A 14,990-nucleotide genomic window follows, 5' to 3' on the forward strand; every position below is an offset into this window, starting at 1 on the left:
GCCTACGCCGTCGTCCTGCATTCCCAACAACTGCGTCATAAGCCATACAATTATTTACTAGTGGTCTTGTGCTACTGTCATAGTTGACTTTCTGGTGATAGCACAACCAGTATCCCAAAAACTTATAGCGAATTCAGTTGACTATGGCGCACAAACTGCAGTAGTATTACAAATGGCCGGACTGGCTGCCAAGTAGGGTACAACCAAAATTTAACTTTCAGAGGAGAGCAAATATAAAGTTTGCAGCTCGTAATTCCATATTTGTTGAGTAAATTAAGGCATGTAAATAATTTGGAAATGTAAAATTTCTACCACAATGTTTAAATCTATTGGTGAGTGTTTTAACCACCACAAAATTAAAACTTTCAAAATCATTGTCTCAAAAAGAGTGATTTGGGAAAGGGATGAACTTAAATAAAAGTTGACAACCTTTTCAAAAAGACCGGAAAAATGCTAGTAGGACTCTCACTCTGAGGGTTCCGTACAAGGTTACGTGTATAGTCGATAACAATAATAATAATAACAATAATAACAACAATATATTCGTGTGGTTCAGTCGCCTGGTGCGAGTCTTTCTACTGGGCACCACTTCGGCGACTTGCGTGACCCTAACCTACCCAGTTATCCAACTCGGGGAAGGCGGCCTATGCTTTAACATAGAATCCGAACCCGGTGTTGTTTCTGGCAACTCATCACATCATTGAGAGATGAAGGCTGGGCTAAAATGAAGCTTGAAATATGCATGATCCGACCGATATTCGATCCCGTGGCTTCTTGAATTCGAGGCACGCGCTTTCACCACTAGAGCACCAGGCCCACCATGTACGGAGACACTTGATCTATGTATCTGATGAGTGAGTCAGCGAGTATCAAAATATATGACATACATGGCCTTATCTTTTGAGTGAACTGGCTTACAAGCTTAAAGCATTTACACTTCCAAGGGACCTTAGACTGGAGTACGATTTTGACATAAATTTCAACTTGACACCTCTACCTGTTCCTGAGAGAGGTCTCAACGGGCAGACAGACGGACAACAAATGGCCAAAAAAAATTTTTAGGTGATGTAATTACAAATTAACAAGTTTAGAATTTTTTCCTTTACTTGGACTGTGAAACCTTGCTTCTAGTAAAATTTCATGATTCTAGGTTAAAGGGAAGTACCCTACGAGTTTTGACGAGTGAGTTTGCCAGTATCGAAGCATGTGACATACATTGTCGTATCTTTTGACTGCATTGACTTAGAAGCTTATAGTTTTCACACCATCAAAGAGCCGTAAAGCTTTCTATGCGGCATAAATTTCAACTTGATACCTCTTTCCGATCTTGAGAAAAATGAGTCTTAATATACAGACAGACAGACGGGCAAGAAACTGAACCTGTAAGTGTTCTGTTTTACAAATTGAGGTACTGAACCCTATAAAACAATAATTTATGGTCAAGGAATGCTATTATAAATAAAAAATGGAAAAGACACAAAATTCAAATTAAGATATTGTCATTACTTGTGCTGTAATGGTATCATCGAATTGTTCGCGACTGTTTCAAACATTGTCACTAGCACATTGTGCACCTAGAAAAAATGATGTTGGCAAGGAGTTAAAAAGTTCAGCAGGACTGCCATATTTTTCTTCTGTGCTTCCGCGACGGATTTTCCATCACGGTAAGCTCCTCCACACTGACGGCGAGCAAAGCACACCGACAGGCGCCCCGCAGCTTCCAGAAGCACGCCCTTTTTTCTCAAATCAAGCTCCTGGAATTCAACCTTGAGATTTAGGGCTTATTTACGAAAAACATGTTCCACGCTGTTCATGTACCCCATACCACGGATTTTCAGCCAGTTGCTATCATTTCCAGCAACATTTCTTACACTCTTCGTTACACGCCCTTGCAGGTCTTTGTCACAAGACCTGAGTTTTCGATTAGTTATTCGTTATTAGGCGGTGGTAGCAGACCTGGCTTCCACTGCTAGCTAGGGCATAACCACCTATGGCGAACTAACACACACACACACACACACACACAAAAAGCGACACCATCGGCAAGCCCCCGCAAATCAGCAACATTACACTGTCGCCTGATAAACAAAGTAAGAGCCTACGGAATATCAGACCAGCTGTGTGGCTGGATTGAAGAGTTTTTAGCAAACAGAACACAGCATGTTGTTATCAATGGAGAGACGTCTACAGACGTTAAAGTAACCTCTGGCGTGCCACAGGGGAGTGTTATGAGACCATTGCTTTTCACAATATATATAAATGACCTAGTAGATAGTGTCGGAAGTTCCATGCGGCTTTTCGCGGATGATGCTGTAGTATACAGAGAAGTTGCAGCATTAGAAAATTGTAGCGAAATGCAGGAAGATCTGCAGCGGATAGGCACTTGGTGCAGGGAGTGGCAACTGACCCTTAATATAGACAAATGTAATGTATTGCGAATACATAGAAAGAAGGATCCTTTATTGTATGATTATATGATAGCGGAACAAACACTGGTAGCAGTTACTTCTGTAAAATATCTGGGAGTATGCGTGCGGAACGATTTGAAGTGGAATGATCATATAAAATTAATTGTTGGTAAGGCGGGTACCAGGTTGAGATTCATTGGGAGAGTCCTTAGAAAATGTGGTCCATCAACAAAGGAGGTGGCTTACAAAACACTCGTTCGACCTATACTTGAGTATTGCTCATCAGTGTGGGATCCGTACCAGATCGGGTTGACGGAGGAGATAGAGAAGATCCAAAGAAGAGCGGCGCGTTTCGTCACAGGGTTATTTGGTAACCGTGATAGCGTTACGGAGATGTTTAACAAACTCAAGTGGCACACTCTGCAAGAGAGGCGCTCTGCATCGCGGTGTAGCTTGCTCGCCAGGTTTCGAGAGGGTGCGTTTCTGGATGAGGTATCGAATATATTGCTTCCCCCTACTTATACCTCCCGAGGAGATCACGAATGTAAAATTAGAGAGATTAGAGCGCGCACAGAGGCTTTCAGACAGTCGTTCTTCCCGCGAACCATACGCGACTGGAACAGGAAAGGGAGATAATGACAGTGGCACGTAAAGTGCCCTCCGCCACACACCGTTGGGTGGCTTGCGGAGTATAAATGTAGATGTAGAACATTGACTGGATACGCTAGGTGCTATTAAAGCCGACAAACAGGCTACAGCAGGGAAACCAACAAGCTCGCACACTAACGCACAAACAAACCGCCAACACTACCCTACACTGTGAATCCCAAATATGACCTATCGGACACCAAACGATGATGAACCTAATTGCTACAGGTAAGCTGACGCTGAGCAGAACCCAGCTGCAGCCGCCGAGTAACACCACTGCACAACGTCAGAGGTATCCACCTGCATGATGGCCACTACTAACAAAGCCTGCCCTTGCATCACCTGTCGCAGGCAGCAAGAAAACCGCAACTGTTCTTACAACCCGACCCGACTATCAAATGGCTCTGAGCACTATGGGACTTAACTGCTGTGGTCATCAGTTCCCTAGAACTTAGAACTACTTAAACTTAACTAACCGAAGGGCATCAGACACATCCATGCCCGAGGCAGGATTCGAACCTGCGACCGTAGCGGTCACGGGGTTCCAGACTGTAGCGCCTAGAACCGCACGGCCACTCGGGCCGGCGACCCGACTATCGCAGAGGTTTTTTCCCTTGGTACTTTCTCCCCCCCCTCTACCCTTCAAACCACCCTTCGTCCAACTTTCGACCCAATCTATCTCCAGATGAGCGCGTATTAATGGTTAACCTTACCCAGACGTACGCAAACATCGCAGTACCCACATCCTGCGACACTTCGCTTACTGAAAACTAATCAATATGCAGAGATGGCAATAGGCTTTTTGTGTTGGCCACCATGCCGGTGTGGGTGTGGACGGGCTCCACCTCTTTTCGAAAAACCTGACTTCCGTTAACATTTGGTTGTACACCATTCGACTTCCAAATCGCTCAACAGTTTTGTTCAGTACGAGCGAACTATTAAACCAGGACTACGCCACTTGTCGACACACAAATATCTGCCTGTCTAGTAGTGACAAGTGGTGACAGCCCAAACGGGACACAGGAGGGACTGCTGACCCTGTCGTCTGGTCCCCGAGGCGCGAGACCCGGGCGGCAGGACACTCGCGCCGGCCGCCGCTGCAGGCCGACGCCAGCGCGCGCCGCCCCCCGCTGCCTCCGCTCCTCTACTCTCTGCTAGTCCTCAGGTGACGTCACTCAAGTCAGAAGCCGTGTGCACCGCTGGCGCCGCACAGTTAACACATTTTACACTGTTCACGTGACTTACGATAATGCACCCGGGAAACGTCGTCAACAATCGCCGGTACTTCGACAGGTATAAATCGTGTCATTTTCAAGGAAAAACTGCAGCAAGTAAATGCTATACAAGGGAATTTAAAACAATGGAATTTAATCCGCCCGAATAATTGTTTCACGACGGAACTGGAAAACATGACTGCCTTCCCTTCCTCGATGTTTCTATCATTAATGTTTACAATGTCTGTGTTTATACAGCGACTGTACCTTCACGATACGATGTCACTGTCACTGACGACTACGGCTGTGGTAAACATCACAAAGTAGAGTCGCATTCTGCCACGGTGCGCTGACGTCAGCTGTTTTGTGACGCACGTGAATTCGTGCCGGACTGAGACTCGAGCCCGTGTCTCGCACTTACCGCGAGCGGCTGCCTTAACCACTTCGGCTATCCGAGCACGCCTCCAGGACCGATCCGAGCTTCCACACGTCACGTAGTCGCAACCCTTGTGACCGCACAATTAGTGATTTCCGCACTGGGAAACAAATGCACTGCTCAAAAGAAGTAGAGGCATCTGCCGTATTCCATTGAGCAGTAATTCAGGACTGAGCATGTTACCAAATTATACCTCTAGCTTTCAAAAATAAAGTACACAACAAAACATCATTATATCCTCCTTCATTTACAATATAAAAAAAAATGCATCACCCCCGTTCCCAAAACTCTGAAGATGGCGTTGACTGTGGATATTGTATCACAGACACAGTCCGTTTGAGTGTTCGGAGATGTCACTAAACCCACTCAAAGATGTAAACAACCATGCATGAGCAGCGCATATTATACGGAGGGAGGTCCAAAGGCCGATCAGTTCCAGTCACTCCACCAGGAAAGAGGTACACGGCTCGTGTTATCTGTAGATCAACCATGCCTAGACGGTCAATATTGCGGTTCGATCGCGTCCGCATTGTTACTTTGTGCCAGGAAGGGCTCTCAACAAGAGAACTGTCCAGGCGTCTCGGAGTGAACCAAAGTAATGTTGTTCGGACATGGAGGAGATACAGAGAGACAGGAACTGTCGATGACATGCCTCCCTCAGGCCGTCCAAGGGCTACTACTGCAGTGTACGACCGCTACCTACGGATTATGGCTCGGAGCAACCCTGACAGCGACGCCACCATGTTCAATAATGCTTTACGTGCAGCCACAGGACGACGTGTTCCAAAGGAACTTTGCATCATAATTCAGCGTAACACAGGCACCGCAATATCGTACGCTTTACCTACGGCTGAGCCTATATTATGAGATCGTTCCATTTCTTAACTTCAACCGTTACACATAGGTGTCAGTATCAACTGACCGACCCCAGTCGTGACTCATTCACAGTATAGTCTTCCGATGTTACATTTTTTTCGTTTTCTAAAACGCACAATTTTTCATTTCTGAACAGTTAAAGCAAGATGCGAACCACTATGAAATCTTATGACGATGTGTCTCAACATTTGTGTAGGTTCTGTTAGACGGCACTACATTATACATAGCCGCATCATCTGCGAAAGCGCTGAAGTTTCTGTTACCCCATCGGCTAATACGAGTACAGCCAGCCACGGTCGGTTCAAGTCCGTTATTACACTGCCGCCTGTGAGGTGAGCCGAGCAGCTGTAGCTTCTTCTTCCCTGTCAATAGATGGCATAATATGTTATATACCATTGGAAAGCTGAGAAATCGATCTATTTAGCGGTGTACAAAACATTTGATTTATTTCGATGCTGTGCGAGTTATAAGCAATCGTTTTCACATTTTGTTAGGTTTATCCCCCCCAATTCCATCAAGAAAACATTCCTCAGAAATTGTGTAGCGTGCAAAGCAAGGAAAGTGATACACGGTGTGAGTGTGAGAAATGTCTAGTGGCGATGTATATGCCTCTATTTTTCTGGTGTACCACACCAACAAAAACTTCTAAAACAGTATTATCTTCACTTCTCATCATTTCAATAAATAGTGAGGATGGATTTATAAAGAATTCCTATAAAAACTTTTGAGAAGAGTGTGTAATACAAAATATGCTGATTTTCGTAAAAGTAAATAGTAAATATACGGTCGACTTTGGGGAAAAATATTAGTAAGTCAATGGTTTAATACTGTATGCCAGGTTCTTAATATACAACACGAGCATCAAGGATTCCAAAGCGCTTCCCTGAAGGACACCCGAAGTACTTCTACACATGACGATGACTCTGTGACCAAGACAACTTGCTCTGTACTTCCTGCCAAAAAGTCATCACTTCAGTCACAAAATTTCACTCTACACCCCATACGATCGAATAACAAGCGTAGATGCAATGGTGAGTCAAATGACATTAGAAGGAAGGTGAGCAATGGCCGTAATTGAATCGTTTCATAACTTCTGTTATTGCTAATAACTAGACACCAGTGCCTACGAGCTTTTATTTGTACGCTAAAGCACTGAAGATTATCATTATGTGATCGAAAAACGATTTTCCTGTTAATAAATCATCAAAATTACGGCCAATGCTGACCTTCCTTCTAATTTTATTTATCATATGGTCGTTGTGCACTCTATGGAGTCGCCAATCAATAAGTGATTCAAATGCTTTTTGGAAATGTTACTTCTACTTGTCTGCCTTCATCCATGGCTTTCAGAATGTCGTGTGAGGGAAGTGTGAGTTGGATTTCAAATGATCTATGTTTACGGAACCTGTGCAGGTTGACGTGAAGGAGGTACTTCTGTTCCATATACTTCAACACGTCTGAGCCCAGGATATTTCCTAAGATTTTGCAACAAATGGATGTCAAGGATATTGGACGGTACCACTGTAGATCGCTTGTGCTATCCTTTTTTGTAGACGGCTGTGGTCTGTCCTTCCCTCCAACTACTGGTACCGGTTTTGTTCGAAGGATCAACGGTAGGCTTCATTTAAGAGAAGGGCTAATAGCCGAAAATTCAGTGCAGAAACTGACAGCAATTCCGTCGGGCCCTGGTGCTTACTTACGATTCCCATGATGCTTAGAAACAGAGGGGTGTGATGGACACCTGCGAACCCCATCGCTGCACGTATTCCCACTGGATTCTTCTTCATTCTCTTATTTCGTTAATCGCCTTTGGGTAACGCAACCATGGTGACCGAGGCTCCAGTTGACCACAGTTCATGAAACTGCGACCAGATGGCGCGGTGTTTCGCCACAGGCCGGCGTGGTGTCTGTCCCAGGGTTTGTTTTCTCTTTCTGTTTGGTCAGCCGCGCCGCTCTCCTCGATTGCCCGCCTAGAGCGGTGACTCACTGGTCGATAATCGACGCCGGTCGACGTAATCCCGCTGAGAGGTCTGCCGTTGCCCTTCGGTGGTTTCCGGCAGCGAGCCCCTCCCCCCCCCCCCCCCCCAAGCAGACAGCAGCTGAGCCCCCCCACCTGGATGGCACGTCTCGTTGCCACAGCGTGTCGTTTTAGAGTAAGCAGCTAATACATTCATCCCTCTCCTTATTTCATTATAAGGCACTAAGGACCACGCTTCAGCCGCTAAGCTAGCTTAACGCTCTCTCCAACATTCCATCGTCCGTTTGTAAGTTCGCACACCTGGTATTCTGCGCTCGGTAGCTGCTCTAGCGTTCTGTTTTGAAGGTCTCGCTATCACGAAAATAGCTTACGAACTTACGGCAAATAGTGTACACTACACTGCAATAATTAATTTTCGATTTCTTCTTATTATTTGTAGCCAATGTCACAAGCAAATAGTTTCAGGGATGTACAGATGCTCTCTCTGATAATATGATGTTAATGAGCAGACTGGCTTACACCAAGTAGCGACACATTTGGTACCTAACCAAGAACTGATTGACCGAGAGATGTTATCAAGTTAACTACTTAACACAGGATAATCACAGCGACACAGAGATTATAACAGAATGATTTATACCCTTCTACTGGCTTACACAAAGTACCTATATGTTTCGACTGATAGCAACCGATACATGTTCTCAAGTTAGATACTCATCACAGAATCACTTAAATGCCAGCCACATGATGTCAACGATAGCGGTTAGTCGCTGACTGACAGTGATTGTCCTGCACGCCTGCTTATAGACACGTGTTAGATTATAAGTAAAATTTACTGTTAAGTATTAAGACAACAGATAGCAAAATTGGAATAGTGAAAAGAGCAAGCCTGTTAACTATAAACTGTAAGACGAGGAAAAGAAAAAAATTACATGTGCTATTTTAAGGAACTGATCTCTACTTCAGTCAGGGATTTCAAAGCCCGCCAAAATTTCTACTTAGTGATATTTTTCAAATTGAATAATTAACACACAAACAATTTTTCTAGTAAAATTGGACATTTTTTGAATAAGCAAAATTCAGGCTGCAAAACTATGGTACTGAATTTTGGAAATAGTCACTATTTAAAATTCTAATTTTCTGGAATACGAAATTTTTTAATGTGCATAACTTTTTAAATATCAAGTTTTTTGGAAAAGAAAAAAATGCGGTGAAAAGAGGAGATATCCTTGACATTTCAAATGAGCTATATCATTTTAGAAATAAACAGTTGTTTGCTCACTAAAACTCTTAGCTACGTGTTTCTTAAGTATCGTAAGTTATGGCTATTTCGTTAGAAGAAATATTTTTAGGTAAACTAACCGTAGTATTATCATTAGTGTTCGAGGAACTAAGCCACGAATAATGAAGTTACATGAAGTAAGGAAAGAATCACAAATTGGCGACTTTGTGTAACTGTTGTGTGTGTACTGTTCAAAGTGAAATTAAATTTAAAAAATTCTATTAATGTCAAGAGTGAGATAAAAACGACTAGGACGGTCGCAACTCGCTCTGTTACACGTTCACCTGTTTATTTCCTCCTTTATGCTCTCTATATCCTGCCATGCCAGCTCCGAACTCTTTTTCCTAGAAACCTCACTTCTTAATTTTATATGTATTTCGTTACTTCTTCAGTTCGCTGTTTGTGCCGCTTTCTTCTAACCGGTTGGGTTTGCCTTTTATTTTTTAAATGTTCATAATTTTTTGCTGTCACTGTGCTAACGTACTTTCTATGAATGAGCCCATAGAATGTTATTCTTATCTCCCTAATTTCATGTATATTTTTCCTACATGTTTGTGTGTTTCTCTGTTACTTCTTACGTTAGTTTCAATATTTATACGGTTGCTCCACTTTCTAATTGCTTTCTCACAGTGATTCTGTCCTTTTTTCATGATTTCGTTGAACCTGTGATTAGTGTTTCTCTGCACATGCGCAGTCTGGCTATATTAATGTCGTGCTTAGGGAGACCGATTTTATAGTAATAAGATCGCTTGCGCAGTGGAGTGCGAAGTCCATTTTTTCGTAATCGTACTATAGCAGCTTCTTTTTAACCTTCATTAGGCATGATGATTTCTTCTAGCTAATTAACTTTGTCTGTTCTGATTTCAGTACTACGTGCTATTTTCATGGTGCAGCCTTGTTGTTCGTCATTACTTCTGTTTCTTAGAAAATGTTTGCAGTCCTGCTTTTTAGGCTTTTATTTCAATCTCTTTTTGTGCTACTGTCTGCAGAATATTTAAATAATCTACAGACAGTAAATTATGAGATTGTCTCATTTCCATCGAATATGCATTTTACTTTTGACGTTCCATTCTTCATATTTCGTCACGTAGTCTCACTGGAAACGAGACTTCAGATAATGAGTTGCCTTGTTTAACTCATGTCTCGCCGCGCGGGATTAGCCGAGCGGTCTGAGGCGCTGCAGTCATAGACAGTGCAGCTCGTCCCGGCGGAGGTCCGAATCATCCCTCGGGCATGGGTGTGTGTGTGTTTGTCCTTAGGATAATTTAGGTTAAGTAGTGTGTAAGCTTTGGGACTGATGACCTTAGCAGTTAAGTCCCATAAGATTTCACACACATTAGAAAATTTGAACTCATGTCTCAATCCAATCATAAATGTGTCTGATATTTTTCTCTTTAATTACATATTTATTACTTGTAAGACTTTGTCAGGTGAAAAAGAGTTTTCCTTCTTTGATGAATGGGGTTGAAGTGTAGCGTCTCCGACTGGTTATTTGCCACCCCCCCACGTACTTGTTTCTGCTGTGACATGCTCCCACGTTTGATTCCGAAAGAGGAGGATTTAGTGGAGACTTGTTGACGAGGATGCCTGCAGGAGTCTTGCGGAGTTTACCGGGTAGATCGACAATGCTCGACTATATAGGCTGTAGGAATCAGGTGTCTCGCAGTGTAAATAAGAATAAAATGTCTTATCATGTCTTCGTGTTATAAGATTTTTTGTATTGTACATTTCCTTGTTGAATCGTTGCAGAACGTCTTCACAACTCATTCGATCAATCAGACTGAGCCTCCATAGTCTGCCATAACATTAAATATCAAAACTTCATCACCGTTTGTTTTGTGTCTTTCTCACTGTCCATGTTTCGCACATGCCAGTGCTGTAGGGGAGCATTGCTACTCTGAAGTGATGAAGTTGGCACAGGAGAGGTATTCGTGGCGGGCCGCATTCGACTGATGACTGAGAAAACAAAAGGAGTTATGCTCCAAAAGTAGGTTCTCATGAATCATCTTCTTATCTCAAGGCCCATGCTTTTTTTTATGTTTGCAGCCGTTTCGCCTGATAGAAAACCCTGTGTCTTGTAGAATCCTAGCTACTACGTCTTTGTTGCAGCATTCTGCTTTATATGTTGTGTTTCCGAAGTGGCAAAATTTGGTCGCTCTCTCAAAACTATCTCTTGCCCAACTTCAAAATTTACCTATCGAGCATTTCCGCCTGCACTGCTCAGAATTGTTTTTCTTTCTCTGCTGTTACAGCTATAAGCTCGCACGCGTTCCGTTGCATTAAACACATAACGCAATTCCAGTTCATTTTCGACAGTAACTATTTGGTCATCAACGAACCGTATCAGGCTAATATTCTATCTATGACAAACCAGAACTACATCCAGATGTCTATTACTTGTCGTCTTCTACAAAATAGAGCAGAAAACTGAATTAATATGTGCTGTTTGCTGATAAGGCCAGGTCTTCTGGCTGCACTACATGGAACACTTACCACAGTGATAAATAAATATTAATTTGGAAATGCGATGCAATAGTATAGGGGAAGCAAGACGTTGAAACGAGCCTACCGAAGTAATACCTGCGCTTCTGACGCCACTAGAAAATATTCTACGAAAATTTATGAAGACATTCTTGCTCCTGGAGGTCGTTATGGCAAGCAGGGACGAACTGACCTCTGCCGCTGAGGAGTAAACAGGCTCTCTTGATTGCATCAGGGGTGAGGAGTTTCCTGGCTCCCACGGGATTCCAGGAAGTGGGCGGGGCAGCCAGCCAGAGGGACGCGAATTCCCGCAGGATAACAACGCCTCGTTAACTTGTACGGGCACTCGCAGCAGAACGCAAGGCGCACATACCATACGGCGTTCTGAAAGTGTCGCAAGACTAGTAAACATTTGCAAACGTCACTTTTTCCGTTTACTAGTGAGGTATATTCTGTGTTCGCGTTTTGCGTTTCGTCTTTAGGAGCACAGACACTTGTCAGTTAAACACGGTGGGTTTTGTGTTATAACTTCAGTTCCCTTCTGTTCCTTGTATTTAACAGGCCGAGTGCATGTACAAAGTAGAAACATGACTGACTTCCGCATATTGTAATGTCTCTGGGAGGTAGCCTAGCAGCGAGTCTCTAAACTTGTTTGATGTCTGCTGCCGTGCCTTCTGCATAACGAATCTCAACGCTAGAACAATACATTACAATTGGTCGCTGTACCGTAATCTTTGTGATTTTCTCTACAGATGCACCGCACTTTGCCAGAACCCTTCCAATAAATCGCCTTCCATGATTAATAAGTTCGACCAATTTAATATATCTTCCCACTATATTAAATATTTCTACGATGTGATGTCCTCACGATGCTCGTCGCTAAACTTGTAATCAAATATCATCGAGTTCTTTCTCTTTATTATTGGCATATTCTACAATTTATTCCGTCATTCATTACACGAAATTTATTCCAAATCTTCCTGCATTTTCTTACGATCGTCGAACGACGATAAATTCATGTAGACAACAGCACGGTCAGCAAGCAATCCTACAGCGCCACTCATCCTGTCCGATAAATTGTTTATCTGTACTGAGAACGTCATAGGTCCTGTTAATCTTCCTTAACACACTCTCGATATTGCTTTTGTTTCAAAATGGTTCAAATGGCTCTGAGCACTATGGGACTTACCTGCTGAGCTCATCTAGAACTTAGAACTACTTAAACCTAGCTAACCTAAGGACATCACACACATCCATGCCCAAGGCAGGATTCGAACCTGCGACCGTAGCGGCCGCGCGGTTCCGTACTGTAGCGCCTAGAACCGCTCGACCACTCCGGCCGGCACTTTTGTTTCCTGTCGAGCATTCCACGTCTACCTGTGGGTTCTGTTAGTTATTATTCGGGCTAACTACATATCTGCGCAGATAATGCTTATCACGAACAATGGTTATTAGTCGACTATATAGCGCATTGTCCAACGTTTTTCTTAGGAAGACGAAATCTAGCTGTTCACCTTCAAGTACTAGTGGTGGGGCTGGCCTTCGTAAACTGGTGGTGTAGTATTCTCAGCAAGACCAAGGTCGTACATTGTTTCCCTAAATCGCTCAACGCAAAAACCTTCAAAAGAGACACGGCCTACTGCCTTCCACTCCTCCTAGCCTGTGATTCACCTCTAATGACTTCATCGTCTACAGACAATCAAGTCTTAATCTTCCTTGCACTTACTAGGAAAAATGGGGAAACAGAGAAAATCGTCAGAGAACAGATTAGAGTGGAAGATGTAATTACAAATGAATCATTCCTGGTTCTTTCATTATAGGGACTTCCAGACCGACATTTCCACAGCTTACGGATTTTATTTGGGATGCCCACCTTAGGTGTTTAACAATCGTCTTCTTTTGTGTGTGCCTATGTCCCTCCGTTTCGCAGGGTCGGTACGGTCAGGGTCGGATTTGGCAAAGTTAGTTTCAGGGGTGGCCAGATGCCCTTGGTGTCACCAGTCTGTACCCCCCAGGACAGAATTAGTGTACCCCAGCTGTCTGCGTCTAGTGCAATCCATGGAAAAGTGCGAACATGTTCAGATGTCTGCAAGTCGTGTAACTGAGGCAGGAAGTGGGAACCAGCCCGGTATTCACCTAGTGGGATGTGGAAAACCGCCCAAAAACCACATCCAGGCTGGCCGGCACACCGGCCTTCGTCGGTAATCCACCGGGCGGATTAGATCCAGGGCCGCTGCGCCTACCCGAGTCCAGGAAGCAGCGCATTAGCGCTCTCGACAATCCCGGCGTGTCATTAGGTGTTTAACAATCAGTAGTTTTAAATAGTCTTCACGGGTTTGCCACCGGTTGACGTTGTACAAATTCCACAATATTTCCTCGGGGCGACTGTCCGACATCTTCAGGTGGTACAACCTTGTTGGTTGGTAACATTGGTCTAGTATAGACTTTTAGTGAGTGACGTCTGGCAGCATTGTTAGTAAACACTGCGTATAGCGCAAGCACAGGGGAGCCGCTCTGCGGTTTTCGGCAGCGGGCGTTTTAGCGTGGCACCATCTGTCTGCAAATCATTGCGCTTGCGTGATTTCCGCCCCTGAGCGTTCTTCGCCCACCTGTTCTATATACAGGGCGTCGACGTTCGAATACCGTCAGTAGCACGTAGCCACCACCAAGATTGAACCACCTGAAGATGTCGGACAGATGCTCTGAGGAAATATTGTGGAATTTGCACAACCTCATCCGGCGGCAAACCAGTGAAGACAATGTATAACATATCCGCTGGGAAAGCTTGAAGAGTTAATGGTTAGTTTGATAACAACCATTGAAGGATCACTCACTTTCGTTTATAGCTCATCCTGCATGAAGTTCAAATGGTTCAAATGGCTCTGAGCACTATGGGAGTTCACATTGAGGTCATCAGTCCCCTAGAGCTTAGAACCACTTAAACCTAACTAGCCTAAGGACAACATACACATCCATTCCCGAGGCAGGATTCGAACCTGCGACCGTAGCGGTTGCGCGGTTCCAGACTGAAGCGCCTAGAACCGCTCGGCCACACCGGCCGGCCGTGCATGAAGTGATTACTTGTAAGTAACGAATGTGAAAATTGACGACAACAGCACCATAAAATATAGTATTTGTAACAAAAGTTTTTAAAGTTTATTTAACGTAATGGCTTCTGGAAATACCTATGCAGAATAACATTCGTGCTGAAAATATTTTAAAGTTTAAAAAAAGTCATTTATGACTGTGTGTTATACAAAGACTGTGATTCTTTTATACAAAAATGGACCTTTATGGTACGAAACCGGCCGCAGGTGTTTGAAAGGACTACAGTTAAGTGCTAGTACCCCCATAAGGGCCTTCATTCATTTTAATTTTAATTTTCGAATAACACCTTGCGTAATATTATGGCACGAAAGTTCCAGTTCCAGAAATTCTATTATTTTATCTGTGGTTGCCCCACCTGTATAGTAATTTGTTGCAGTGAAAAGGAATTGGAGGCAGACGGCAAATGCAGCCGGGCGATGAGGTGGTAGAAGCAGCGAGGAAGTTGTTCGCTGGATTTAAAGACATTAGGACCGAGACGATGACTCATTTGGAAGGACGAATGTCGGAGGAAGTAGTGACTCTTTCAGGATCACGGATTCTCGGAATTTTGCGGTTTGCA

The sequence above is a fragment of the Schistocerca cancellata genome, chromosome 1 (genome assembly GCF_023864275.1).
Source record: "Schistocerca cancellata isolate TAMUIC-IGC-003103 chromosome 1, iqSchCanc2.1, whole genome shotgun sequence".
Classification (NCBI taxonomy): domain Eukaryota; kingdom Metazoa; phylum Arthropoda; class Insecta; order Orthoptera; family Acrididae; genus Schistocerca; species Schistocerca cancellata.